General features: G+C 43.0%; 1 long non-coding RNA gene across 1 annotated transcript; it reads right to left on the bottom strand.

Annotated features, from left to right (window-relative positions):
- Positions 1-401: 401 nt before the first annotated feature.
- LOC125712491 (uncharacterized) lies at positions 402-27976 on the bottom strand. The gene is made up of 3 exons (XR_007383325.1): positions 27689-27976; positions 10938-11042; positions 402-711 (listed from the first exon to the last, which is right to left on the bottom strand). It is a non-coding gene; the product is annotated as an uncharacterized LOC125712491 (long non-coding RNA).

The raw sequence follows: 27976 nt of genomic DNA, 5'->3' as shown, positions 1-27976 counted from the left end.
TATGTATTCAAATCAGCTGTGTGCATTTTTCTGACTCTTTCGACAATTCTGCGATGATGATGAAAATTGACCAATACATTCATTTATTTTCCATACTCGCTTGTCCTACGCAGGGCCGTGGGGGTCCCGAACCTATCCTGAAAACAATGGGCATGGAAAAACTCCAGGACGGGGTGCCAACTCATTGCAGGGCACACACACACACACACACACACACACACACACTATTCACACCTACGGACAATTTGGCAGCTGCAATTCACCTTGGCATGTTTTTGGGGTGTAGCAGAACAAACGGAGAACCGGGAGAAACCCCCACGGCGACATGGGTAGAACATGCAAACTCCACATACATTGAGCCAAAGTGGGGACTTGAACCCTGGTTGACTAAAACTGTGCTTTGAGAACCAGAGGTGTGAGGGAACCTCGCTAACCACTAAAAAAAATGATGTATCCAGAATTCTGCTGGATCATCCAGTGTGACATAATCCCTCCTGTCTGCAGGAGGACGCCTCCTTTCCAGTTTGGTGTCAGTAACGTGAACCGAGCCAGGCTCAGGTCTGTGAGAAGCTCGCCTTGCACGGCTCGCACGAGTGTTTCTGATCATCCTCCTCCTCGTGTACCACCGGGAACATCTTCCCACCCGCATTCCGGAGAATCTGGGAAGCATCTCGAGGTGTCTGGGTCGGCACCATTCTCAGAAACCGCTGGCTGGGAGGGAGCAGAGATGTCTTAGTCACTGTTTCGTCAACAATATGCAAGCTTTTAAAAATCTTAAATGTTTACCCCCTTAGCAACAAGCAAGTCCTCTGATGAAGATCTGGGGGGATTGTTCAATAGCAGAAGTGACATTAAAATCTAAAACCAAATCAGAACATTTCCCTGTACGTAAATCTTATATTTCATTTTCATCTTTAGGCTATAAATATAAAGGTAAGATATAATAAGTGCTGGGCTTCATGGTCAAGCTGGCAGGACACTGGTAAGGTGAAAAACTTCACAAGATCTCAGCCTAAAGTATATTCTGCAAAGGTTATTAGAAATCCCAGAGCTGACATTCGCGGAGCAGTGTTTCAGAACTCACCCAGTCCACTGGGCACAAGTTTTAAGAACATTTCTGTGGACTTAGTGAGTTTGTGAAATTTAATGAAAGTCCTTCACTGGATTACATGAGGACTGAGTTAGTTTTGCTTCCCAATACTTAACATGTGGTAAAGAAGCCTGACTGTAGGTCATTGGCGGTTTCATCTCAAACACAACTTTGCTCCTCATTTGTTACTTTAAACCTGATACCGTGATGTTGACTCAAAACCCTATTTTATGGGAACGATATGACCCAAGTGTCCTGATTTCAGTCCCTTAAGCATCACCATGCTTGAAGCTGAACACAACCCTAAAAGCCAAAATGAGTGCTCCAGTACATTAACCAGAGGGGCATGCATTTGGACCTGGCACTCATCAAATGGATGGTTCTAAATTTCAGAAAAAAAAATTAAATCCCCCGCAGCCAGGACACTTTGCTCTTGGTGGTCCTTGTCCCTAGAGCAATCTGCTGGGCCCCATGGTCAAGCTATCAGGTCAGCGTTAAAGTCAGAAACTACACGAGATCGCTGCCTGAAAAGACAGTGAGGACAAGCAGGACATGTGTGTTCATAATAGTGCACAAACCGCACAGAGACTCTCCGAAAGAAAGGAAGGCAGGACTCAAAGATCAAACCAAGATCCAATGCCTGGTTCAGAAATAAAAGAGGAACTTTTTTGAACAACCTTTTAACGCTCTTTTTATAAAGTGCGTCTGCAGTACTTTTAGGAGACCTTCCTGGGTAACCTTTCTCCCTCCATTTCTAAGCTGCTTTCCTACTACTTACAGTACGTGTTTCTGCTGAGACAGTATTGAGTCAGATCTTAGTCCTGGTTGAGGTTGACAATTTTACGGGAATCCCCAGGGATGGGAGTCAATTTCAGTATTAATCAAGGGACTTGACAGACACGACAGAAAAGAAAGTCAACAGGAACACCGGGATTAATTCTTCCCGGATTGGGATGGGCCCGGATGTTTTTAACTCTATTGCAGGACTGGGACAGGATGGGAATTTTCGTGTGGCAGGGGGCAGGAGTGAAAATCCACTCCTGTATCACCCTCTACTGCATACTTGCGGAGATGCTGACTAAGGTAAGCACTCTATAACTTCCCGGACATGACACATGCCCCACATTCTCTGAAGCCCTGTAAAATTTACGGCCTTCCAAGTGGCTGAAGGACCCCCAAAACTCATTATTCTTCCCCGATTATTTTCACTTGGCAAAGGTACCCTTGTCTGTTCTATATCATCTTAGAGTGAAATGAAGGAAATGAGGGACTATTTATTGTCAGATGTTCTTGCTGTCTGGTCTCAAGAAACCGGAGAATGTGCCCTGTGATTAAATTGTCAGGGCTGCCAGCTCATCGAGGCCAGGCAAAGGAACAAAACCTTTATTAAACTGTCATCGTCTAAAGGATGACAAAAGAACATGTGGATAAAGTATGGAGGAGCTGTGTTTACAGGCAAGGAGAATGCTTGTCAGCCTGTGCTGCTCAAGGCATGAAAATATGTATCGATAACATACACACAGTAACATACAGTACAATACACATGCACCATTCGACAAAATCTGCCTCAGTTTCCTTCTAAAGTCTGTTGACTTGTGTGTTTTTTGGGTCCTGCTAGAACATTCGTGAATTGCTAAAATGAAAAGCTTCAAATGCTAAAGTACTGTCACGATCTTGGTAAGCGAGCGCGGCGATCGTGCGGAAGGGGCAGGCAAGCAAGCGGGATACGGGGAAAACGGGGGTTTATTCAAAGGAACAGGACGGGAAACAGGCATTGACTCTCACAAACATCAATGACGGACAAGGGAAACCGGGGAGACCAGGACTTAAATACACAGGACTAATCAAAGTAACTAGACAAAGCAGGAGACGATCAGGGAAATACACGTGGGTAATCAGGGGGCGTGGCACACACGAGGAGCGGACGAGCCGGGTATGACAAGTACAGTATAACTGAGGTACACATGGGATGAGATAAGTGAGTAAATAAGTACCATTTCTTTGGACTTAATGAGTTTTGGGAAATGTAATGAAAATTCTTCATTGGATTACATAGGGACTGAGTGAAACTTGCTTCCCAAAACTGTGGCTTGATGATGAAGCCTGACTTTAGGTCTCATCTGAAAAACAACGAAAAGTGGACTGAGTGACATTTGGAAATTAGTTTTCAATATTAGACAGAGTTTCATACATGCTGATCGTAACTAATTCACTATTTGTGTTACCATTCACATGCTATGCTGTTCTAGGGAACATTTCAGAAAGAATCCTACTGTAAGTGAAGGATGTTTTGGAATTTAGATATGAAAAAAATATCTGTTGGAGCTCCTAAATGCAGTTCCAACATGTCCTCAACGTGCCCAAAGTGAGTGCGATTATTGTGGGCTGTCCCCACTATCTTTAACCCGCTTTCTATTGGCTACTTGATTGATTGACACTGAGGTGACTGACAGCATACAGTAATCCCACTTGCTGTGGGACTGAAGCCTCATTTCACCCACTGCTTGTATCAATAGGTTGGTTTCACTTTAAGGGCCCATTTCAAATGCAATGTATGACTCCCCCGAGTCTATCTGTAGTTAATGAGTCCAGAGGCATATTTAAAATGTACTATGTTTTATTGCTCAACACAAACCAGTGAAAATGAGAGAGGCAAACAAGCACCAAGCATTGCCTTATAACCCTGGCATGGTGAGAAGGTCCTGGCTCATATGAAGAGCACAGTCAACATCTCTGCAGACCCCCTACAAGATTTCTCACTTTGTCTCTCACATAATAAGATCCCTAAAGAAAATTCCAAGATACACAGTCAAGAACAATAAATCAAGCTTAAATTTAAGATTCAATTGACCGAAGAGAGAAACCTTTTTGCGCCAAATGTTAATAATGAGTTTGAAAATATTTTTGTTTCAGGTCTTAGCTCAGGGTATAAAACATATTACCCTCAAAAAGGCCCCGAATTGAAAGCACCTTATTTAAACAGCCATGAAAAGGCCCACCTTAGAGTGTAAATCTCTAATAGCCCGTTTTGAGGGGTGTAAAAAAGACAATAATTGGTCCAGATCACCCTATTCACTTGAAAGGTTTAATTCACAGGCTTCTTTGTGTTTAATGTAGCTTTGAGAGAGTGAAAAACGCAATTAGCTGCTAACATATTAACAACACCTTTTCCAGCCAAGTTCGTCCACCCACACTGCAAGCAAATTGCTTATAGAGACCTCCCAGAGTTTCATCTAACAAGGCCGGCCAACCTTATAAAACTTTAAATTGGTTCTGGAGGGAACGTTTTGGGCCTACAAGTTCTAAACCAGGGTTGCCTGGGGCGGGCGTTTTGCCTCTCCACAGCCCAACAGCGCTGGACCTGGTACAGCAACACAGTGGGAGGGATACTCGCCTCCCCGGAACACGCCGGAAGGTATCTCCCTGGCAAACAGCCCAATGAACCGATGGATCTTCTTCCTTATTGTACATATTTTTCAGATCCAGATTTTTTGGCAGATGCACCATACTTTAATGTTTGCTTGCTGATCCATGTTGCTTCAAGTAATGGTTCCGGGAAACCAGTAGGGGTTTCTCCCAGCTGGACCAATAAAAATGCCCCATTTTATTTGATAATGAAGAGTGTCACCATTCTGATGTGACTCATCGTTTAAAGGTTAAACATACTTTGGCCCTTATAGAAAAACAACAAGCATTAATTCTGGTGCTGAATTCCCTTCACCGTTCCAGCTGGGATGTCTGTGGCTCAGAGTGTTATGATGCTGTGTCCATTATCAGAAGTGACAGATTTCTCCAGTGAACTTAACTAGGTAAATCCCTCAGAATTTTCTAGTTGAGTAATTGAGGAATGAAATCCTTATATTGGCATAGAATGGTTGCGGTGGGTGGTGTGTCAGGTCAGGGTCTCATACACAGATTCCCAATTGGAGCTGTGTAAGGAAATGTTTCTAGGGACATACTTCCAGCAAAGCCTGTACGCCTGGTCTGTGTTACGGGTCTGCTGCCTCGGTGCCATTAGAACGAAACAGAAATGAGGAGCAAAAGGAAACGAGGGGATGGAATTATTTCATATACAGGGTAGAACAAGCTGTGAAAAGGGGCAGCTGTGTAGGAGGCAGACAGTGGGGGAACTGAATCTTCACATGTATGGACCAGCGAGGAGCCAGCACTGACCAGAAGGGTGCTACTAAGGGCATACGGACATGCGCGGGGGGGGCATGGCATTCTGCAGGCATGCCAATTTTCAGGAGAGGGAAAGGAGTTTGTTCAAAAGTCTGACTGCAGGACGTCTCATTTTAATGAAAATAAAATTAAGTTAAAGCACCAATATTTACGCTGTTTTGTTTTTTACTGCCAGCACACGCCAGTATCTCATGCCTAATGGCAGTAATGGTGTTTGGCAACAGTAACAATTAAGGCCTGCCCTCATTCATCTGGCCATGAGAAGGACACCAAAGGCATACTTATCCACAGATGGGTACTTATCACCTGGGCAGAAGATCATTCCAACCATGAACATATGATACCTTAGCCTTGGTTTACGGATCTTACACTATCAGCTACATAACACACCTTCAGCTACTTGTACTACACAGCAGAAGATAAGATTATGGAGCTTTCCTGACTGGTCCTCTTGAAGCAATCACACATTTCAGTATGGAGCGGTCTATAGACCTAAAAAGGTTTAGGCAAGAACCCTCCCAATCTGAGTGCATTTATCCGCCATATTGACCTAGACCACGCTATTTGGCAGCACTTAAAGATGAAAAAACAAACTTCTCGAACAAAAGAGACGCATGGGCATGCAAGATTTTTCTAATTGTCAGTGAGAAGCAGAATTGCAAATGGGCTAATAACCCTAATTAAACATGGCAATTAAAGCACAGGCGATTTTCAGGAAAAAAAAAAAAATTCTTCCAAACTGTAAACATGGTGAAGGCCTGCTGTGGTATTGCAACTCTAATTGTGGTAGCTGTTATGACACATTAACATAAATATCTCCATTTGTTCTCTTAGGTCATAACTGAATACTTTTAAAGCACATTCAAGACTCGATTTAGAGGCCAAGGATGAAAAAAGATTAAATGATCAAGGGGACAGAGTGACAAATATGTTTTGAAGCTAATCAATGGATTCAAAGCTTTTTAAGTCCCATTTACCAGCCTTTACATTACCTAAGAGGTGAGGCAGACAAGAAACAGCAGATATTATTTACTCAGATGAGAGCAATTAGCCTCCGTGGTGATTTCATAGACCTGACCTTGGCACTGCTGCAACGGCATTTGCCAAAAATAATAAACACAAACACACACAAAAAAATGCTACAACATCTAGTCCCAGGTCGGATTTGTTTTATATTATTGGCTATGCATTATAAAAAATTAAAAACACAATAAAAATAATTGCCCAGAGAAAGCCAGGACACGGCGGTATAAAGTCAAAGGAGAAACCCACCTAACTATACTTTCAGAGTGCATAAATAACTGGGGTGGGATTCATCTGTCTTTCCCGAAACTTTACCATAATGATTATGGGCTGAGATATCACATTTACTCACCAATGTAATTACAGATGTGTCAGTACCTTAGCTATGCCTAGAAACACACTACAGCTCTTACTGCGTATGTTGACCTACTAGTGCAAATTAATTGAAACAAACTGTGATTTTTTTTTTCACTTTTTCATTGATTTTCATGTTTTTATGCAGGAATGCCATTTTTTTTGCCTATATTTATTTTTTTTGTACATGTACATGTTGTGTATGTAGTTGGAAATGTATATTTTATCATTGTCAATCAGATGATGCGGTAATAACTGGAGCCAAGATTCCGTGAGCCTTACTTTGGTTAGTTGGGTTAAGCTGCTTGTTAGCTGTGATCTAGTCGTCACGTGAGATGAGCGTGACTCCCGGAAAGTGCACCAAGATCGTGACCCTACATGAACCCCCAGACGACACCTACAGGGACATAGCAAGAATGTAGATTTCAGTCTGACGACTCAAAAATGTCGCTCACAGGCTGAGGAGGTCATATTACGTATTATTGTGAGCATATTAGTGGGATCCATAATAAGAATTAGAAACATTTATTTCAGTTCCTTCAGAATTTGTTTCAATTAATTTGCACAAGGATGTACAATATATTCCAATACCTCCTCATCCAAAGCAGACCACCCAACGTGTCCCTCGAATTGTAGTCTTAAACTGAGACATATTTCCAAGGATTTCCATGCACCTAAATGCTTAACCAATGGTGCACAGTGAGGGATTCAAATCAAAAGTTTGATGCCAGCTTCCCTAATATTGCCTAACCACAATCTGTTGGGTCCGTATAGTACAGGGTGCTGGAGATTGTTATAGTCATCTGATGCTATAAAAGGCACACTGAAAGCAATATGGTAACATTAAGTAATATGCATGGCTTTCATTTTTAATATTGAAGGGCTGTAAAAGTTATGGCGCTGCTCAAAATTTTATCGTCAACGGCGCAATGGTACCTGATGCTTTTTAGCCTCAACGGTGTCATAAAACAGCCTGGCAGTGATGTGCGTACAATGAGCTCGTCTACGCAGAGACCTAAACAGGGACCGTAAGTGATGTTAACCGGATGTGAGCCGTCTGTTTACCCAAACCAGAAGTAACAATGCAGCCCTGACACTCGAGTGTCAGCTTGACACGCACCAGACTGCCTATCTGTAAGCATGGCTCCAGTTTGGATTCCACTTATAAAAGCTATAAAAGCCAGATACAAATGAATTGCTTCATATTGCTTGGGGAATTGTGTAATTGGGTTGATTGCTTGGAAGTTTGTCTGGGCACATCCCACAGTGTTTTTACGAGTACTATTGCTTGATGAAGACATTTGCTGCAGCCGTATGGGTTGATGTATAAAGTTCAGGGTCCTGGACTTTCAAAGGGAGCTTTGCGCAGCTGGTCCCTGTGGAGGGCAGTGACCACAGAATCTTCTTAGCCAGAAAACCCGCTGAGTGAGTGTGGGCTAAAGAGACTACACTCTTCTTCATGGAAGGATAAGTACCAAGGCTCCTTGAATCCCAACCTAATCCCGCAACAATTCTTAGTGGGAACAAATTACCCACATGCAGCTGTCATTGTTTTTTTTCACTCTGGCCAATAGGCCAGCAAAAAATTATACATTCTTATGACCAAAGAACATTTCTTTGGATTTGAGGGGGAGGGGGGATAAAGACCAGTCACCAGGGAGCTAAAAGATGTGTGCTGAGTATGATGAAAATGGCAGCCTTAAATGTTCTTGCAGTCTGAATCAGCGTTTAAAAATGTTCATGTGGTATTTATGTGGTCAGAAAACCCCTCAGACACCAAGCCCCCACCCTTATTTTGCCTGAAAATGTTTAGGCGAAGACAACACCATATAGAGTTCAAGCCAAAATTGCATAAAAAGAGGTAACGCTTGATGTGTTGATCGCTACATTAAAGCTAGTAGTTTAAATATCGGGATAGAATAATTGTTGTGTTAAATAGTTGCATAAATCAAATTTTTATACATCCATTCACCTTTTATAACTTGTACTGTAATCCCATACAGTGTCATGGTGACCCTGGCGAGCTACCCAGGAAGGACAGAGGATACGGTACAAACAGTTTAGCGGTAGCAGCGCATGGAAGTCATGTGCTTTTTGCACCATAAGAGGTCAAGAAGAATCCCATAGAGATGCATGGCGATTATGCATTCTGCTCACCCAGAGCTAGCAACATCCAGTCTTTATTGTGCATCATCATTAGCCATGGTCTGTCTGAACAAGGCTATGAGAAACATTCTTTAGACCAACTCCTTCTTGCAAGGCATCTGTTGATTTGAGCTTGACTGTTTGGGTCGTGTGGTGCACCAACATTTCCTGCTTGGTTACTGGATTAAAATAAAGCCACTGCAGCATTTCTTTGTACAAACAGGCTAAGCATCAGCAGTAGACCATGCACTGTGGCTTAGTGAATAAACTCTAAAGCAAATCACCAGAGAACACAAAGGAGCTTAAGGGGCTCTGCTCAGTCCGTGTTTAATTTGAGAGCTGAGCATTAGTGGAATGGCCCTGCATTGTTTGACAGTTTTCATCTGACAAATGGCTCCTAGTTAATTTGCTATAGAACGTCCTTTGAGCAAAAGCCAAGAGTCTTGGGCAGTAGAACCTCAGACCTGTGTTGTTCATTTTGAACTTTTTCATTCGTAAGAAGGGATGATACTTCAGATATTTTTCAGTGTGTGTTGTAACTTGTCCTGGCTACATACCGAGTTGGTCTTAGAATACATACTGTAACACATCACAAACGCCTGTTTTGTTGTAACTGGCATCAGGTACCACTGTCAGTCCAAGAAGCTATCTGCAAAAAGGTGTTTTGTTTGTTTTTCATTGTTTTGTCACCTTAAGTCCCAGCAAGCTGGTCCTAATGGCCTGGGAATGTTTATGGGAGTAGGTGAGGATTATGGTATCTCTAATAAAACCAACTGACTGTGATAAGCTTAGCCTGACTCCTGCTGTAAACGTCTGCTCCTTCGCAATGTCCCTTCTCGGATGCTTCGGCCTGACGTGAGTGAGGTAATGATGAAAAGAAAGAAAGAATGAGCTGTGGACTTAAGCAAACCCCCCCCCCCCCCCCCCACCGTCAGAGCAGCCTGAGCTGCAAGCAATTTTTTTTCTCATATCCCGCGATGATATCGAACACCAGCAAGGTCTAGCTGTCCTGACAACCCACTTCCCAAGGAAGCAAAGCGGCCACCTACTGACCTTCATTGCAGAAGTGATGATGTCTGCTTGGCCCTCACTGTGCAGTGACACAAAGACCACAGTAAATGCGATAAGGAGTTTTGTTTTCTTTGTAATACTTGTGGTTTGGTCCAAAATTGTGACCCTTGGTGGAGCTCAAGTATTACTGCCCACTAGGGAATCTTCCCGACTTGGAATACAAGGTGCTCAAAAAGTTTGGCCTGGTCTACTGTGACATCACTGACAAGGCTCTCTGCCGTGGCCCTCCAGAAATTTCTCAATATATTTAGAAAAAAAACAAATTTCATATAAGAATTTCACATAGCTGTGAATTGCTAGAGGGAGGGAGCCAATGGAAAAAAGCCCCCAAAGAACATTACTTAGTGGATGTTCAGCCAAACAGGGGTGGATTGGAGTCATTTTTGTTCGGTTCCCATTGGCATGACTGAGATTGCAACAGCTATGGGAGCCTCCTTGGACAAAGATCCATTGCAGTTAGAACACAGTTCAGGAGGTCAGCCATGTAAGATAACATCTTGGACCAAAGTGACAGGGGTTCAGTTCCATGACCTGTTTCTGCAGATAGCAGACGATGGGCATAGATGCCATCCCTGTCAGTTTACTTTGCTCAGGCTCCACTAATATTAATTAAGTTGTTCATGCTAAATGATGGAGCCTATTGACATGACAGGTAATAATTCATCTGACAAATACATCAGAAGAGGCCAACGTTGTTGCAACCATGTTGTTCATGTAACGTACATGAAAGACGAAGACAGAAGCACCAAACAAGAGAATATCCATTTACAAACCTTTTTTGAAGACCCAACTTTGCCACAACAAACCCTGTATTTCATGGCTGAGATACACATAAGCTTTGTCTGCTTTATGTTAAATGTGTTCATTAATTCATCATTCAGCTAAATTCATTGGATGTCGTAGGTCAAATAAAACAGCCCTTGCTGGTATGATCTTTGTCTGATATGGTTTTAAGAGCTATTCCCAGTCATGGATTCTGCGGTTGGTTGGTCACGCAGAGTTGTTAGAGTAAAATTGTCTGGCAGTGACCTGACATGCATATGAATTGAGCTGAAGCTCCTGGAAAACTGACCTCCTATCAGTCCATCACACAGCACGAAACTGTCGCGTCTTTGGAGCCAAAGCCGTGCCGGTTTTTCCACATTCAGGGCAATTGCTTCAGTTCGGTGTCGAGCAGCTGGAGAAACACAATATAAATCAGGCCGAAAATTAGGCTCACAGGAAACTTTCCACCCCAATGTGTCCATTAACTTTAATAATAACATATTCAGCATTCAGATACCTATAATAGGATGGGTGGAGTTCAAGAATAATTAAGCAAGGATAACTGAACCTGATTGGGCAGCACCTACACTGTGATGACATGACGGTAGTCGCTATCCAAACATTTGCTTGCATTTCCGGACGCTGCCAGCGACTCAGATTGCATTCATTACAGGAACTGGGCCTCGGGAGGATCATACACTATGTTACAACGCAAGATCATCCAGTAACAGGCAGGGTTTGGGCTCAAAGCATAGTGCCGGTAGTTCATAAGACACAAAGAGATATAGTCTTGCATAGAGATGTCACTATAAAGAGAGACAAGCTTCCATCCTGTTTACATGTAATCCTGTTTACCTGTCATGTACCATATGCAGGACTGGGTATTAATCTCGCCCACTCGCCTAAGCTGAGTGATCTAGATGAGCGGCATGCTAAGAAAAACTGAACACTAGTCCACTAATTGCATGTGGGACTACAGCAAAAAGGTACAAATACATCACATATTCATCTCTCAGCATGTGTGCGTAGACTGCTGCCTGTCTAAAGATTCTAGGGGGTGATGATGTGTGTCAAGGTCTTCTTGGGCAACCTAAGTTTCTGACTCGTCCTAGTCCCAGCCAATCAAATTCATGGGCCTGATCAGTCAGTTTTCCGCATAGGATTCTCCATTTTCCAGGGCAAAGACTTACAGTAATAGAGATATTGACAGTCTAGTTTGAAAAGAAATTGAACAATCTTGCAAGATGAAATGCATTGCTTTTTCTCAGCTCACCTCCCGTAAATGTAGACTTAAAAAAATACAAGATGTGAGAATCAGATTTTTTTAGATAGATGGGTGACTGGCAGGGAATGGATATGTTATGACATGTTACCATTTAGTGCTACGAATGAATGTATCCTTTAATGAATAAGACACTGAAAATAACTCATGGCGATCTATTATTGTAAGATGTGATGGCATTTGGTTGCTCTTTATGCTTGAAAACGACATCGTACATTGTGGGCTGGTGTTATCTGGGCTAGTATATTTGTTACTGAACTATCGCAGTTGACTAGTAGCAAAAATTGTTAGGTTCCACCCCTATCCATATGCACAACTAATGTGCACTGAGGCTGTGCAGTAATGAGACTGGGGTTGTGAGATTCATTCATCATGCCAGAATTCCACATATGTCAACACTGCTGAAAAATTAGGTCCTGACTGATGGGTGTTGTTTGATTTATGGAGTTTCCCTCTTAGATCTTCAGTTATACACTGCAACTGTCACCTAGCTTGAAATCGTACAGCTGTGATTCTTGTTAAGGTTGCACTATTGTACAGGATGAGCATTTTAATTTTACTGCTCAAGGGAGGCAGGTCATTAGCACGGCTGACAAGAACTCTGACATATACCTTCAGGATAATGACTTGTTCCAAAAGCCTGGTTGGACCGTGAGATGAATGAACCTTCCCCTTGCTTGATTCGAGCGTGAGACACTACCACTTGGATGGTCTAGTGCACCACAAAATCAGAGTTGCGGTTGTAGAGTTGTAGGTGACAGGGAGAAAAATGAAACTGCTCAGATAGGTCTGTGCTCTGTACAGTACTGGCGGCTCACCCACTGAGCCCCATATTAAACACATAGTCTCGGGGACGAACATTTAATCTCCCTTGATCTGCTTTGGAAAGGAGTGATATGACGGTGATGGGAACCCAAGAATTTATGGGTAGAAGATCTAAAGTCAGAGCTGTTGTTAGGGTGGTGCAACCGGTGGCGCCGCAGCAGGTCCGGCCCTCTAGGGGCTTCTGTCCAAATGGGAAACTTGCCTAGATAATGATTGATCATATGCAGCCACATTTAATCTGAAGACGCTACTTTGGCTAAATGTACATGACTGAAATTCACTGAATCTAAATCCTGTCTTGGACTTGTGATCACTTAGCCCAGGCTAACGTAACCTGTCTGAACATGCTGTGGGACCCCCACATAAACTGGCTCGCCCCTTTGTCAGAGAGAGGCGTCTCTGGTACATCTTCTGCAAGACCGTACCTCTTGTTCTGGGTACTTTAGGTTCTCTTAGGGGTGATGCTAGAATTTTTTTAAGATAGAGGGGCATTAGTGTGGCCAGCTTTATCATTAGCCAATGATATGCTTTGGATTGGTGAGTGAAAGGGGAGGGGGCATTATGGGGGCCAATCAGCTTTCAGATGGGCGCAGTCCCCCTGTGGCCCCACCTCTGTACACGCCCCAGGCTTCCTTTTTAACTTCGCCTGGGTGGGGATGGCTGTGTATGTGTACGAATACCACGCCTCTGTCGTTCACTATCTTGGCACCACCGACTAAGAAAAAGGTGGACAAATGAATATGTTTGGCCCTGAAGCAGCGCAATATATCTGAACAGACGTTGGGTCTCATTTTAATCAGCCATGTGTACAGTTTGGGTTTAACTTAGCTCTAAAACCTGTGGCTCATAATGTTGTAACCCTGCACTAAGGAGTTGGCCGACCCCCAACAAACATTTTGATATGTCCGCCACATGTGCTGCTTAAAATGCTATCTCATTCGGGCTCCAGTCAACTCAAAAACAGCAACAGGGAGGAAAACAAAAACAACGACCAGAGACATTTAGAGGATGTTTAAATAGTAAACAATATAAATTAAATTCCTTGTGTATTTTGGGTGTTTTTTGCTAGTTAGCTAATGCTTCATGCGAAGGCATTTTATTACCAATAAACCAGATCTCCACAGTGTCAGATGCATGTGAGGCAAACCGAATCCCTAGTTGGCCACAAATGCACACCTGCAGGATCAAGCTTGCATTGCCCCCGTGTTGCCATGGCGCCTCCACATTGTCACGGCTACAGTCAGTGTGGAAAGACTGGGAGTTCTACTGCGGGTTTATGTGTTTTTAATCGCCGTGCCCTGCCTAAGTCAGAAACAGTGGGGTCGGCGCATTAAAATTTACACTCAGTTGATATAAGCCATGTGGAATATGTGCAGGATGTCGCCGCATGTCCTGTTTGCCCATCGTTCAGACAGAAAGGTGCATGAGAAATGAGGGAGATGGCCAAGGGGCAGATAAGACTCTGCTGGTAGCGTTTCGGGCAACTGCTCGCGAATTCCCCCTGAAAAGGACTGTCTCCAGCAAACCAGACAGACTCAGAATTATCTGCAATCCTCAGAGAGATTTTATTACTATACTAACAGCGTAAGGTCCTTTTCGCCTTCAGGGCAATGGGTCATGCCAAAGTTCCAGGTGAATCTGGAACTCTGAAGGGTTACTACCGGTATGACTGAGTCATAACGTGGTCCAGAAATTCGAATCAGACAGGGGCAAAGAGAGATCATCTGCATGTGATAGAAATGAATAAATAATTAAACAAACAGGCAAATAAATAAATGAAAGGCGCTGATAATGCCTCCCCAATGTGTTATGAATTTCGTGGTGGCGACCAGCCATCTCCATTATCTCATAAATCTTATGCTTTCTCAAAGGGTGTTTGAGGTGAGATCATTCATTACTGGAAAGTCCAAAGAGACTAACACCCCCCTCCCCCTGTGAGAAAACAGCACATACTCTATCCCTCCCCAAAGCAGGCGAACATAATTCCATCGTTGAACATCTGATTTGGAATGAACGAAAAGGATGGGATATTCTATAGTTTGAAATATAAATGATAAACAGGCTGTTGCCTGGCAACACAAACACTCATCTTATGTGTGGAACCAGTAGGTGTGTTGACTGCATGTAAGAACTTTTATGCATTGCATAAACGGTGGTTTGGTTTTCAAAACCACAGGCGAAAGGGTAGATAGTAATGTGCATGAGTTCATAGATATTAGCTAAGGTTCACGTGTGCATGAGTTCATATATATCATTTACATTTCACGTGTGCCTGAGTTCATACATGTCAGCCAAGGTTCATGTGAATTGCACTGAAAAAGTATTCTCTGATAAAAAGATGCATTGAGTGGAACCAACACTCCTCGATAGTACGGAAAGACAGGGATTGAAGAGCTGCATGCTGTCATCTCTGTGGGGCTGACTGATATCCAGCACGGAAGTCCCAGTGAAGATTAGGCACTGCTCTCCCTCGGTGCTGGATGGAAGAGGGCTCCCAGAATGTGAAGGATTCCCCACACCCCCCAGGCTTACAGAAAGACTGAAAAGTGTCCATTCTGGAAAGATTCCTTGTCTCTGAGTCACTGGTTGTCATTAAGGGCAAAATATCATAAGCACAGCAAAAACTGCCATTTCTAAAATTAAATAAGTAGCTGGTATGGCAAAAATGACTCTGGATAACAAAATAACATGTTCATCTTTCGTCACAAGACATACTTTTACCGTGTCCCCAATTCTGTCATCTGGAACCGGTTCTGGCAGAAGCTAGACCTGGCAATAAGCTTTGAGATGATGTCATATATCATAATCAATTGAATCTTTGTTTAAGTTCACGGTTCATCAGTACAATTCTATGATATCTCAGTATATCGACATGTACTGTAAACCACATCCCCACAGAGCAAAGATTTTGTGATTATTGTCATGCTCCAGCAATGTGAACTTATTTAGCTGCTATATTTGTTCATTTGCAAAGAACTTTTGCAAAGAAGCCAAAACTTAACATCTTGAAGAAACAATGTAACTGTTTTATATACTGTTTAAGATTTAAGAACACTCAGGCATAACCAGCTCTGACGAGGACAGTATAGGAATTCTGGGAAATCCCAGGAAAGCACCATAAACATTAAAAAGACAGATGGAGGCTCGGTGATAAGAACAGAGAGGTAAACTGACAGAAAAAAACAGATAGAGACATATTGTTTGCCTTTGTGACCCCCACCCCTCACCTGCAACAGAGAATGAAATGGTGTTCTCTGAAAGAACATAAAACCATTAGTTACAGACTTGAAAGGGTGACAGCTGCCCTCAGGTTGGTAGACAGGGCTGAGGGATTCTGCAGTGACCCGTCAAGGCCCCCGGCCTATAGCACGCCATCATTTAGCCTGCCTCAGTCATGGGGCAGCAGGAAGTGTTTAAGGATGTCGCAACCAAAAAGGCTGCCAAAAGCAAGTCTGTTCTTGCTGTTGTACCCTTAAGCCAGGTACTTACCATCGATGGCTGCGGCGAATAATTCAGCTGCTTGAACCAGTGAAGTTTGAAATTGCATCAAATAAAAGCATCACTCAAAATGTCCATTTGAATGAATTAAGCAAACCACCATTGCTGCAAGTCAGGGTTCCCCAGTTCAGGTCCTGGAGGTCCAGGATCCACAACAATTCAGGTCCTGGAGGTCCAGAATCCACAACAATTCAGGTCACACATCTTAATAAGCTAATTACCAGGTTTAGTAGGTGTGTTTGAGCAGGGAGATCTGCAAAATGTCTTGGATTCTGGCCCTCCAGGACTGGAATTGCGTTGGATTCTGGCCCTCCAGGACTGGAATTGCGTTGGATTCTGATCCTCCAGGACTGGAATTGTGTTGGATTCTGGCCCTCCAGGACTGGAATTGCGTTGGATTCTGATCCTCCAGGACTGGAATTGTGTTGGATTCTGGCCCTCCAGGACTGGAATTGCGTTGGATTCTGATCCTCCAGGACTGGAATTGTGTTGGATTCTGGCCCTCCAGGACTGGAATTGTGTTGGATTCTGGCCCTCCAGGACTGGAATTGCGTTGGATTCTGATCCTCCAGGACTGGAATTGTGTTGGATTCTGGCCCTCCAGGACTGGAATTGCTTTGGATTCTGATCCTCCAGGACTGGAATTGTGTTGGATTCTGGCCCTCCAGGACTGAAATTGCGTTGGATTCTGGCCCTCCAGGACTGGAATTGCGTTGGATTCTGGCCCTCCAGGACTGGAATTGCGTTGGATTCTGATCCTCCAGGACTGGAATTGTGTTGGATTCTGGCCCTCCAGGACTGAAATTGCGTTGGATTCTGGCCCTCCAGGACTGGAATTGCGTTGGATTCTGGCCCTCCAGGACTGGAATTGCGTTGGATTCTGATCCTCCAGGACTGGAATTGTGTTGGATTCTGGCCCTCCAGGACTGGAATTGCGTTGGATTCTGATCCTCCAGGACTGGAATTGCGTTGGATTCTGGCCCTCCAGGACTGAAATTGCGTTGGATTCTGGCCCTCCAGGACTGGAATTGCGTTGGATTCTGGCCCTCCAGGACTGGAATTGCGTTGGATTCTGATCCTCCAGGACTGGAATTGTGTTGGATTCTGGCCCTCCAGGACTGAAATTGCGTTGGATTCTGGCCCTCCAGGACTGGAATTGCGTTGGATTCTGATCCTCCAGGACTGGAATTGCGTTGGATTCTGATCCTCCAGGACTGGAATTGTGTTGGATTCTGGCCCTTCAGGACTGGAATTGCGTTGAATTCTGGCCCTCCAGGACTGGAATTGGGGAACCCTGCAGTAATCTGTGCATGTCCCTGTGGCATTCCATAGAAACTTCTGGCAGATTTGCAAAACTGCACGGCAAGTTTACAATAAAAAGTCTAAGCTCCCCTGTTTGCATTGTGTCAGACGTTTGGCACACAGATCCAATTCTGGAGTTTTGAGAGTTTCAAAATTAGAGGAAGAAGATTAAAATGAGAAACATGGTAATGCTTTACATGAACTGCACTTTCATAAGGCATTGATGAAGCATTCATAAGCAGCATGTACAGTATGTATACCTTACCATCCTAACATACCTTAAGAAATATGCATGAACCCTTTGGAGTCTGTGGCCTGTCATCTGATTATAACGTTGTTTGATATTGTGTTTGTTATTATCATATAATGCTTGATATTAATGTTTATTGAAGCTGTTAAGGTATGTTAGGATGTTAAGGTATACGTGTACTGTACACGCTTCTTACGAATGTTCTATGAATGCAATATGAAGGTGCAATGAATGTTCTATGAATGCATTATGAATTCATTGTAAAGGCACATTTAATGTAAAGTGTTACAAAACAAACAAATAAATAAAAGGCACATCCCCTTTTAAAAATGACTAATCTGCAGTCTGTTTGGCATTAAGTGTACAAAGCACATGACTGGTATAGTTTTATGACACTCTATCCTTTATTTTTTATGCATGTGTAAAGGATTTCTTTGTGGTGATGACCTAATGAGTATGTCACTATCATCAAGTCAAAACACTTTCAAATTATTCGGTGACGCTGAACATGAAGTTGGTTCTATTTATTTTCAACATATAGTAACTAGAAACCAGTTAAAACTATACTTCATGAACAAGGATTTGTTACAAAAGGCTGCATTCATTGTAGCATCTGCAAAACCCAAAAGCTTGTAAAATTTCTGTATTGTCTGCAGTGAGAGATGCTGTGGTTTTGTGCAAATGCTTATTAATGCTTGGCCCCGATGTTCTACGCAAGTTGTATTCGCAAATGTTTTTGTCCTTTTGTTTTCTAAAAGCAAATCAAGGCCCTTCCCAACTTAAAGATATTTGTCTTCATCCGTTTATGAAAAATCTTAGCCACACAGCTGATGCCAGCCTCGTTAATCCCGCTCTTTCTGTTATTCCTCTCTGCCGAGGAGGTTCTGCAGGAAGGATATAAAAGCCTGTGGTCTGCTGTCACAGCAGAAAAAAAAATGCACAAATTAAGTCAAAATGTTTGTTTGGGATCCAGTCATATGTCCTCAGTTACTAAGGAAGCGCGGCAGAGTGCAGAGTCATCGTGAAAATTACTGTCAGGAAACAGAATCGTTTATCTATTTTGTTTGCTGTGTCCTCAAAACCCAACTACAATCAAAAACTAAAGTGAGCGAATGGTTTCTTTCACCAAAGAGTAAACGTCCAATACCAAGATTTTGTTTCAACCGACCAGTTGAGTACTTTGTGACTATGACTCTTTATACTCAACTGGTTGGTTGAACCAAAATCTTGGTCTGGATTTTTACGCTTTTGACCTGAATGATCCACCTCTATCCTCCACTCAACTACTGCGTGAAATTTTAGCACCAGAGGAGACAGTGACGTTGCGTAGCTACACTGAACGATAACTCAACGATAAGAAACGTCAGCCCGACCCTCACGCAGCCCAAGTCCGAATATTAACGGAATTTCTCAGTCTGACTTAAACCCGACGCCAACTTTTACGCAGTGATGCAGCATAGGCTCAAGCACGCAAACTCACATACAATAAACACACAAATGTGTGGACAGCAGAACTGGGCAATTAGCATCTTGGCACAAGAAATACAAAAAAGGTTGTGACACTGCAGTGAGCTCAACCAAGGTCTAAACCAAACTGAGCAATGCATGAAAAACTGGCCTGAGTGCAGCACGAATCTGCCAGTCAGTCTGGGCAGTGAGTTTCACTCGGGTTTGGACAGCTATAGGACGTGCAAGGACACGCCCCTTTTACCTCATTTCCTCTGTTGAACGACAGAGCTGTGTATTTAAATACATGCTTTTCCTTGGATTTATTGAATCAGATTATAAAATGAAGTCTCCCCACTCGGGCAGGCAAATGATAATCCATCATTTACAGCGCTTTTGTGTTCGGTCACCAGCATTAGCATCTCTGCTGTGCCAGATTCCTTAAAGCTATATAGCTTAGAATTAAAAAAAAGAAAGCAAAGTTAAGGGGAACAGCAAAAATGAAAGAATGTAACTATTGCCTTGATCTCGTTAGCAGTTTTACGGACATCTCCTGAAAGCAGGGCTTGTTCCAGAGAGCTGTCCGCCTGTAGCTCTGGTCATCCAGCGTTGCTGTAACAGATTCTCATGTCTTGCTCATTGCCATTCCCAGGGCTGATTCAATCTAAAGGAACCCTGCATATCACACAGTTTTCACCTGTTTTATTTTCGCTAAGGCAAAAAAAAATCTGCAGTTCTGCTCAGGTCATGTTAGAAACTTTCTAAGGACATTTAAGGTTAATGAGTACTGGCTAAAGGCAGGCTGGTCTTGGGAAGGAAAACTCTACAGGGTTTGACACTCTTAATACGTCAACTATCTCACGCCTGGTGATCCATCAAACAGAAAGTGGCTTCATTCAGCAAACAGAGGCTCTTTCGAGACGTGTGATGAGTCCGGTTGCGTTCAGGGCTCCCTTTTACACCCCCAGCCAAGAATTTGTTTTTTAAACTTTCTATGTGTTAAGAGACCCTCCTCGGCACTTCCGAGAGAAGGGGGCAACCGAGCAGTACCGGTGCCACGTCACCACCCAAATCACCGCCTTTGCCCCCCCCAAGAAACCCCCATAAATAATGGAAGAACAGATGATGTGCTTTCGGCAAAGTCGGCACCACATCAGGGCTCCTCCTTCAGACTTGGGCCCCCTCCCCAGGCCATACATACGGGATACAGTAATACACCCCTCCATTCAGGCGATAGAGCAAAAGAGCAACTCAAGCAGTAGAGCAGATTGCTGTTTGTGGGATAGATGAATGGGTTCTGCAGTTAATAAAGGGCTAATTAGAAGTCAAACATACACATCTGCATAAATATACAGCATGCATGCATTTTCACAGATTTATGCATACATTTCACCCCAAATTACTATAAAACAAGCATTTCGGTTTGAATATACAATAGAAGGGCAAATTTCCAAAATTGACACAGGATACATTTTCAAGAAAATTTCTGTGAAATTTAACAAAGGTTCTCTGTCGAGTTACATGAGGACTGACTGACTGTGGGTCCTCAGTACTATAACACACCATGAAAAAGCCCGAATCTCCAAGCTACAACAGATGCACTGAGTGTTAAGGATTTGCTGTTTAATTTGGCATGAATATACAGCTGCGCATTGCAGCGAAAGAAGAAACAAGATCATTTGATTAGCTCTGGAACAACTCATTTTGATGATTTACTCATGTAAATAAAAAAATTGTTTTAAAAAAGTGCTTTCATGCCAGAATAATCATTTATATATAAATGATTCAGAACATCGACCCCTCAAACTGTTTAAAGGTGAACATGATAAATGCGAGTTCCCATGCTGCTGAAAATAAATTGCAAACAGAGCAAATAGATAAACTAATGGATAACGTTATCGTTAGCATAATTCTCACAGGTCTGCATAAACCACAATCTTTTAAATAAAGGCAGATACACAGAGTTGATGCATTCCACATCTGTCAGTGGGAAACGCATGGGTCAACAAATCCTAGGGTCTGGCTACACTTCCGTCTAATATCGCACAGGGGATCCGACATTTCACTGGGTGTATGTCTTGGTTGCGCATACTTTAATTCTCCCTGTGGCCGCTAAAACTGTGTTAAACAAGCTCCTGAGTGCTGGAGATACTGGGAACTTCAGATTTATGTCTTGTGATCTGGCTGAGCTGCGTCATAGAATGTTTTTAATTTTTATCACATTTTGTCTATGGATTAAGGTAAGGAACGTCAACCTACCTTCTGCCTTGTGCAAAGTGGTCTAAATGTTTACGCGCACAATACTACAGTGTCACATTTCATGTTTGTTAGCCTTCAGATTATAATCATTTGGAAAGTCTTGCTTAGTTAATAATTTACTTAGTAAGACATCACCTAGATTTTAAAGAGAGGCACGCTATATGTCCAAACGTACGTGGACACCAGGCTGTCCAACATCTCATTCAGAAAACGAGGGCATTGATATTAAGTTGACTGACTCATCGTATAATTGCCACTACTCTACCGGGGAGGCTTTCCAATAGATGATGGAACATTGCTGTGGGATTTGCGGCTATTCAGGTTAAGTTTCATGTTGGGTGATCAGGCCTTTCTGTGAGCTTGTGTGGCCGACCTCTTTGCAACTTGCTCCCAGATGTTTTGACACAATCAGTTCACTTGTAGTTGGTCAGGGAAGCCAAAACAGAGGTGTCCATATACGTTTTACCATATAGGGTGCCTGGTTATACCATGATGTTTTATTAATGAATTATCAGTATTCTGCAGGATCAAACCATCTCATAATTTGCAGGGATGGGAAAGAACAGGGGGGGCATGGTGGTGCAGTGGTTAGGGTGAGGGGGCGGCATGGTGGTGCAGTGGTTAGCACTGTTGCCTCACACCTCTGGGACCCGGGTTCGAGTCTCCGCCTGGGTCACATGTGTGCGGAGTTTGCATGTTCTCCCCATGTCGTCGTGGGGTTTCCTCCGGGTACTCCGGTTTCCCCCCACAGTCCAAAAACATGCTGAGGCTAATTGGAGTTGCTAAATTGGCCGTAGGTGTGCATGTGCCAGTGAATGGTGTGCCAGTGAATGGTGTGCAAGTGAATGGTGTGTGAGTGTGCCCTGCGATGGGCTGGCCCCCCATCCTGGGTTGTTCCCTGCCTCGTGCCCATTGCTTCCAGGATAGGCTCCGGACCCCCCGCGACCCAGTAGGATAAGCGGTTTGGAAAATGGATGGATGGATGGATGGATGGATGGATGGATGGATGGATGGATGGATGGATGGGAAAGAACAATTTTATTGTTAACTCCCGTGACTCCCAAGTTGGTGAATCCACTGCAACAATAAACAGCACAATTGCCAGGTGAGATGCAAAAAGTATGGCATTGCAGAGATCTTACAAGTTAGTTTGCTTGTTAGTTTGATGAGAACTCTGAGACTTGCCTTCCTCCTAGCACCCCTGAGGAGCACAAGTTGCAGCCTCTTTCTCCACATGGTGTGGAGGACTTCAAGTTTGGCCACACATCATTTGCTTGCCATTCCTTCCGGCATTTGTGTCCCAAATCAGGTTAAATGCATCCATTTAAGTTGAATGACATGAAGGGTTTTGGGGATTGTTGGTGGTCCCACAGGACACTGCCTTAAGAGTTTCAGCAGAAGAGCACAGTATGTGGTACCTTGACATTGCCACATGGACACCAACAGAGTGAAACGAAGCAAATTGGCGCGAGCCAAACTACAATATCTGTACTGTGACTGGCTACCAGCCATGGCAACTGCAAACCCAACCACACACACGTGGGACGTTGATTCCACAAGTGTATGGGCTTAAGTTTAATGTGAGTCATAATATACAATAAAGCAGAAGGAAAATAGCCCTCGCCTCAAAGAACATGGAGAGCAGCTGGACATGATCAGTATGACTCACTAAAAATATATGCAGTCAATCAGAATAAATTTTATCGTGGACATGGATGGCGAAAACGTGAGTCTTTGATACTGGTGACATCATGGTACATTTCCATGGTAACAAATACTTATTCAAAAACTCGCTGTTATAGATTTTTGATTTCTTTTGTTTTTTACATTAAAACGTTAGAATGAACTTTATTCCTTCATCTACATCCATCAGTTGTTACCTTCTCCGTAACCATCTAAGGTGAAGGTTATCTAAAAAGTCTGGGAGGTTTATCATCTGAAATGCCTAAAATGTCTCCTCTCCCAAAGATATCGCCCTTACTTTCATTGTACTCGACCTCGGGCACAAGATTCTTATTTATTACCATGACCAGCCATAAAACTCAAATTCATGCAAGAGTGTTTGGAAAATGTCTGGCATGTTTTGTCATGCTAATTGCCCCAAGATCACAGGCTGCACATGGATCCCACAGCAAAGCCTCCACTGGACCCCACCACCACCCAACCCTGCCTCCTGTTCCCGTAGCCAGACCAAGAAACAAAGAACAAAACAGGAAAACCACATTCTCTAGGGCCTTCCCAATCATGTTCTTCAGTAATTCCCCCAAAAGCTTTGGAGAAGTATTGTTCGAGCAGGCCACCACAATGTACAGATCCATAAAAATGAGGTCAGTCCATTAATATGGCTTCAGATTTAGGCCTGGCGGAGATAAATAGCACCTGGACATTAATACTGCAAAAAGGCGTCTGCCAATGGATTTTGTCATATTCCAATTGTTTCATTGCTCAGGATCATCTTTATTCTTTATTTTCAGAGCAGAAAGACTCCATTTGACAGACACCACAGATGCAGAATAGCTGATTTGGCTTGCAAATGCTACAAAGGCCTGTCTATAGAGAATACTTCATCAAATTCAATAATATCTTTGCATTTGTTATTGTTAAAGTAAATTACAAAAAGTAGTTGGCTGGAACACACTAGAACAAAACAAGATTATATATGTAAAGAGAAAAACATAATTATTATAGAAGATAATATTTACAAGTAACAAATGAACTACCCCACCCTCTAAAACAGCAAAGAAATGTTTCACCAGGAATCAAAATTATTCATCGTCTGTGTTTTACTGAGAATCTGTATCTTATTAGAGGAATAATTTGGCCTTGAGTCTGACACAGGAACAACTTGTTTTACGATGAATCAATGGTAAATTGGTTTTGACCTCCCTGTCAACTAGCAGTGCAATCCCTCTGTGGGGAGAAATAACCTTTTCCTCACAGCTTGGAGATGCACGTAGACCAAAAACACCCCCTGCTCTTCAGCAGATCTCCTTCACTTGGCTCTGAGTTGAGCATCATTTCCTGGCCTGTGAATCCTTCTACTGCTAAGTCCTCACTTAAGGGACTCTTGCAATCACTTATCAAACTCTGTTTTACATAGCAGACTGATGTGCACTTTAAAACACACAAAATCTCACAGAAGTGGCACTTTTGCGATAAAAGTACGCATTGTACTTAAGAAATGTTATAATCCACCATTCTGAGCTCAGCCCATCAATTAATTCATTAGTTCCAATTACTTTCCACAGTTCTCTGGTAAGGCAGGCTGGCTAAATGGCCAGCACTGACGTCTTCCAAACCCTTTGGGGGTTCGAATCTCACCTCAGCTGCATATCTAAGTTGGCTTATTCTTCTGGGTTTGCCTGGCACCAATCTGTCCTATTGTTTCTCAAAGTAAAATGGCAGATACAGAACAGCAGATTTAAAAAATAAATAAATGAATACATTTAAGTATATTAAATATGTGCCCTTGAGAGGCAAAGTGGGCTATCCCACTTTTGAGAAAATGAGCTCCAAAGTTTTTTAAAAAAGTCAGTGTGCCTAATCTAATACCCTACAATTGATATATATCATCAACATAGGTAGCACAGAGGTATGACTTAGATAATAACAACTTATCCAATTGACAATATTCAATAAAAAGGGGGTAGGGGTCAAAAATGTGGGACAGCCCACCTTACCTCTCCAGGGCTCATATAACCTCAGGTGTATTAAGTACAAGTATGTGTACTAACTGTTGGTCAAGTAGGAACGCTACTTCATTCTCGAATGTACGAAGGTGCATGATAAAATGATAAGGAAAACTTACACAATAAAAAACAAGGCAATGGCGATAAAACGGAAAATTGAAGGCATGTTTTCTGAAAGTTATGGCCCAATTATGACTGACTAGTAGGTTGTTGCAGATTTACGTTCAGGAATATGGTGCCTGAAGCAAACATGCATGCCTTAGCGCAGCTCATACGCACTGCTACGATGGAACGGGTGGGACAGACTTGGGGCTTTGGCTTCTCAACCCAGAGTATCCACCTCCAGATACATTTATCCAAAGCAGTGCATGACAACGGCCTCTTATTTAGGTCGATCGCCTGGGATTTGAACCCACAACCTTTACATTGTTAAGGAGCCGAACTGGATGTAGGAAACAAGAGGGGCTCTTCTGATGTTCACTTACACCTTGGGGCTTGACCTGAAATACCCAGCTATGTACACAAGGGGAAATTAATTGCTTTGGACGAAAATTCAGCCAAAATTAAAAGTATAAACGCTGCATGTGTCACTTTGTTTCAATTCCAAACAATATATATGAAAAACAATACAAAGGAACCTTGAGAAGAGGGTCTATGCTATTCCTCGATACCGCGGTGCTCCTCACCCCCTTTGCTCCGAGCAGACATCTGTGCTGTTTTTTATAAGGTCAGTTGTACGCTGCAAAACAGAATCCTGATGTTTTATGTTTCACAGTCTGACAATTGTTCTGTCCACATATTAACAAGATCTTTTCACCTCCCGTGAGCCACCGGATGATTCTCGCTCACCGTTTGCCTGGGGGGGGGGGGGGGGCTGTGAACAAGCCGCCAAGAGGGCCTGAGTCAGAGTCGGGACATTGCCGTGGCAACGGAAATATGAGAGAGGAGACCTTCCGATGGACCGCTCAGCCGTGAGGGGCCGAACAGGACACAGAGTTATCCATCATCAAAGATGAAAATGGCACATCAGATCACAAGGTTGCAGGTTTGAATCCTGTTCTTGACAGAACTGTCACATCTGATGGGCCCTGGGCCCGTAACTCTACAACATTCTGTAGTGGCCCTAAATAAATCCCCTGACCCTGCAGTCAGACCCCAAGCTGCACCCCCTTGTGTGCATTAGGTATAACATTTTACTAATATGTACAATAATAACCTATTTTGTTGTACACCGGTGCACTAATTATCTGTTCTGGTTATTCAAACATATTGCGTATGATTATTTTTTAGCTTTTAGCTAGAACTTGACCTATTTGCGTGTGTCCGTGTGACTCAACGGGGAGCATCATGGGATATGTGATAACTAAAGAATTCCGACGTGCTTGTGCAAATGGCAAAATAACACATCATTAATTAACGGCTGTTTCAATTACATTTCCCTGCTCTTTCTCATTCCACCATATAATTCTCTAGGACAGAGGCAAGCGCAACTAAATATACCCTGGGGACAACACAGTAATGTTTTCTGAAAATAATAGACTCGTTCACCTCATGCTCGGCAGTTTAGCAGAACATAAAAAGCCCTAGTGATGAAAAGAGCAGATCCGAGCAGCAGAGGTTACACGTTGCTGTGTGTTATAATAGCATACGAAGGCAGTCAGGCTGCACCAAAGCTTGTAATCACCTGCAAGCTGTGTGCCTCCGCTCCCAAGCGCTTTGCTAGAGGATTTGTCATTCGTTCACCGTGCAATCAAGCATGACGCGAGGCATCTGTATTTTACTGCGGAGGATATATATCTACCATTGAGGCTGAGTGCAGTGCTATCCAGTCTATCGGGGTCCTATTTTTATGCTAATTATGAGCGGAAAATACACGTCACGCTGAGGGAAGAGTTTTAATCATTCCCATTGGTTAGATATATTGCTTTTACAGTATAAGATTTTCTGTGTATAATTGAAGAAAAGGTCACATTTCAGAAAAGATTAAACGTAATTTCATGTCTCATGTTTGGCCGCGTATCAGTTAGCAATTAAAGCCCAAGTACAGAACAAGCGATGAAGTAGAGAAGTATATATTTCCCTGAAGGGGTATCTATATAAAACATATATATTAAACACTAGAAAGACTCTATAAAAATAGAAAACCCAAGTTGTTTTTAATAAATGGGCAAAAGCTGGGGACTGGTCCAAGTTTCTTGAAAATATCCTTATTTGGCTGATAACTCTCGTTTACGACCGAGAGTTTATTACACCGTAAAAAGGATGTGCACAAGAGAATGGCTGTCGGAAACAGCCACGAACAGTCCCCGTTCAAGTTTTATTTCCGAGTGCTGTGATGTCATCGCATTCTATTTCCTGGAATATCTCAATCGACGAGGCGATCGCTAAGGGGTACGTTATGGCTGGTGACCCAGGCGTAGGTGCTCATGTTCCACAAATGATCAAGCCAACAAACGTTCATGCAAACTAACCACGCAGGGAAGGACACTCTTATGGATTCCACTCACCCCCAAACATGGACCGTTCATCTTTCTTCCATTCTGGAAGTGCTTGGGTTGGCGCCGCCGTCCACTGCTGAAGAAGATCTTCTTCCCCACAGATGTCAGTGTGTTCAGTAGTCCCTTACAGTTTTTACTACCCACCCGGCCACATCCACACCCAGCATGGCACCTCGACTGAACACTGTCGTTATTTGCCCTGGCTTCTCATTTGTTTGCACTGATTGTGTTAATCTCCAGTCTGCACTGATATAACTGCATCTCGTCATATTTCCCAGCACAGTCATTTTCACTGTA

This window comes from Brienomyrus brachyistius, chromosome 18 (genome assembly GCF_023856365.1).
Source record: "Brienomyrus brachyistius isolate T26 chromosome 18, BBRACH_0.4, whole genome shotgun sequence".
NCBI lineage: Eukaryota > Metazoa > Chordata > Actinopteri > Osteoglossiformes > Mormyridae > Brienomyrus > Brienomyrus brachyistius.
Note: the sequence above shows the minus strand (reverse complement) of the source record. Positions and strands in the feature narration are given on the sequence as shown.